This window comes from Dasypus novemcinctus, chromosome 1 (genome assembly GCF_030445035.2).
Source record: "Dasypus novemcinctus isolate mDasNov1 chromosome 1, mDasNov1.1.hap2, whole genome shotgun sequence".
Taxonomy (NCBI): domain Eukaryota; kingdom Metazoa; phylum Chordata; class Mammalia; order Cingulata; family Dasypodidae; genus Dasypus; species Dasypus novemcinctus.
Genome location: NC_080673.1, coordinates 55,691,973 through 55,695,267, shown reverse-complemented (window position 1 = coordinate 55,695,267; position 3,295 = coordinate 55,691,973). Strand labels below are relative to the sequence as shown.

The 3,295-nt window shown below is 38.7% G+C and overlaps 1 pseudogene; it reads right to left on the bottom strand.

Annotated features, from left to right (window-relative positions):
• Positions 1-2,396: 2,396 nt before the first annotated feature.
• Positions 2,397-2,496, bottom strand: LOC111758780 (U6 spliceosomal RNA; annotated as a pseudogene).
• Between the last annotated feature and the right edge of the window lie 799 nt (positions 2,497-3,295).

The following is a 3,295-nucleotide window of genomic DNA, read 5'->3' as shown; positions in this document are numbered from 1 at the left end:
TCTAAGCTTTATTTTCCCCCTTTTCTTGTCTGCTCTCCCTTGACAGCAAATGTCTACTATTCTCTAGCTTTCTGGTACATGTGATCAATGTGGAAATTGATCTGATAAAATCATTTCCAAAAAGGTGTTAGATATCTATAAATTACATCTTAGGAATATTTAAATTTCTATATAATACTACAAAGAGAAGAAACTTCAAAAATGGAAATCAGCCCAAAGATCATAGAATTATAAAACTGGAAAGAATGTGAATTCTTCTTCCTTAGGATCCATTGCATTTGGTTTATTCGTTCAATTATTCAACAAATTTTTTGAGGGCCAATGTGTACCTTCATTATGCTTATGTTGTTTTATCTTATCCCAGTCTGTTTTGTACCAATATTGGCTGGTGTTGTGAATAAAAATAAAATAGGGAAATAGGGATTTTTTTCTATATGTTCATGCTGGCTCAGCATCTCTGAGGTCAGTAGTAACATAGGGGCTTTTGCACTGTCATGATGCCTTAGCATCTTAGACTCTATCTTTAGGTCCCTCTGTGACTGCCCTGATACCTGCTTATACAAGACAAAGAGCTTCTTTCTCTGTTCCTAGCATCCTACCTGAGCTTGCAACCCCATGAAAGTCAAATGCCAATGTTAAGAAATAAAAAGCATGACCTTGCAGAAAACTATCTAACAAGCCACTCCTACCCCCCACTTCTATAAATCAGCCCATGAGAGCATGACCTTGCACCTGCCTTCTGCTTCTGTAACCCCACTTGTAAAATTTGGCCTAGCAATGCATTAGCCAATGAGCAAGAGCCATGCTAGTCTTGCATAAAATTCTAAGCATAAAACCTATGAAAACTGAAAAACAAGGCTCAGAACTTGGAGATTGACTCTCCTCTGGGCCCATGTGTAATAAATCTGTTCCTCCACCTCTCCAAGTGCCATTTGAGTTTTTCTGCCACTCAGAACTCCTGACTTTGCTGCAACACCAACTCTCCAGTCTCCACTCTTGCCTGATAAATTGCTTCAGCCCTACCCCTATAACACAGTAAAGGCATTGCCCCAGTCCGCTGTAACCTTTTGCTCCTGGCCTGCTTGGTTAAGCCTGTGTTCCTGAAATACTGCCCTCCTCTCTGTTCTAGGATCTGTGAGTATTAATAAACTTTTCTTTCATATATCTCTGGTGCCACTTGTCCTTGCCATGTCTTACTATCTATTTAAATGTCTTTACTCTTTACAATACTGTGAGGCATTTCTCTATCTTCCCTGTATCTGCTAAACTCTTTTCAGCAGGAAGAACAGCCTAGTGTATGGTGAAATAGTATTTTATGTATAAAACAGCTCACTCTATAAATTTGTGCAGAATTTAATGTAATCCTGTCTAGCTCCTTATTTCACAGTTAAAGAAAAAAGTATTCTCAGAGGTTAGGGTGCTTTCCCAGTGTCATGCATCTAGTCATGAGGCCACATTTGAGCAACAAGGAGGCTCTCAGGAGGTAATTTTGGGCACCCTATAAAACTAGGCTATGTTTCAATTCCAAGCGTAAAGGTTCATAAGTACAGTTGTCTATATTAAGGGCCAATCAGTGGACCATCCTCCTTCACTAGACATTGCCCCTGTACTCTGGGGATTCTTGCTGTTCTTTTAGAGAATGTGGCAGAGTTCCTCAGTATGGGAATTTGATATACTTTTGGTTATTGTATGAATCTCCACCTATCATGGCAATGCCTCATGAACAATTGAATGTATTTAGATGCTTTATGTGTTTGCCCAGGAGACTTTCCTCCCATGTCTCCCCATCACTAACACCCTGCACAAATTATCCTCCCATCATAGTTGTAACCCTTCTATGATCCAAAACTTCTTCAAAAAGGAAGCCAACAAAATAGTCTAATACAATTAATAAGAAAAAAAATATATTTTTAAAAATAAATAAAATACAAAAATTTTTTAAAAATTTACAAATAAATTATTTTGAATAATAAAAATAATGAAAAAATATTTTTTAAAATGTTGACATTATGTCTCACATAACCATAAGATCTGTTGTCTTGTATGTATAATGACATTTTCTTTCATTTATTCCACCAGTGTCTTATTTTTTTCATTTTGTCTTCAAAGGAGTTTTAGTTTACAGAAAAGATGGAGAATATAGGGGATTCCCACATACTTCTCCTTTCCCCCTTTCCCCTAAATAAAATTTTATATGTGGATGGTACATCTGTTACAATTGAAACACAAATATTGAAACATAGCTACTAATATAACCACTAACCATTGTCAGTGGTTTACATTAGGGTTTACATTTTGGACCATACACTTTATTTTTTATTTTTTATTTTTATTGCCTTTTTTTTTAAGATACATAGGTCACACAAAGTGTTACATTAAAAAATATAAGAGGTTTCAAAAAAATTTGCTTCATAAATTTGCGTGACATCCTTGTGCTGTGGCCATGCTAATCTTCTCTGGGATCATACGCTTTTATAAATTTGATGAAATTTAACATGGCCTGTATCCATCATTGATCAAGATCCATCAAGATCCATCAAGATCATGTAGAATGCTTCCATCACTCCCAAAATGCCCCATGTTCCATCTATTCTATTCCTTCCTCCTCCTCCCCTTGGGACCCATGGCAACCACCAGGCTTCACTCCTTGAAGAACAAGATTCATAATTTCTTGCAACAACATTGAGATCTTGACATACTGTTCTGTCCTCCCCTATTAGGCACTTTCTTTGCTCTTGAGAGATTCCTGCCCCTCTATTTGAGAACATAGCAGGACTCCCCAGGATGGAAGCCCAACACCTTCCTGATCATTATGTGGGTCTCCACCCATTGATACAACCCATTATTACAATATGAACACTCACACACTCCATAGAAGCCTGCCCCAGGTACGCCCTCTCCCAAATCCCAGCCCCCACATCCAGCACCCTTAACCAGTAACCCTCCCCTGCCATGTTGCCAAAAGAACATTCCCAACATTGTAGTTTTAACCACGTACCCGCAATCCCCAGTGTTCACCTGATCCCTCCCTCAACCCTTCTCCCAGTTCCATGAACCATCCAACCCACCCTCCATACCATGCCCCCTGACATGGTACCCAACCCACCCAACCCAAAAGTACTGTCACGCCCCTCCACTGCACAACTACTCACTTCCATCTTATCATAGATTTTGCCCATATGGGTGTTGACTCACAACCTTCTTCTCCCTTCTAACTCTTATAAACCTATCTCCTAGACTCTAGCTCAGTGAAACTGCTCAATTTACCTAATTCATATCAGTGAGGTCATGTGAT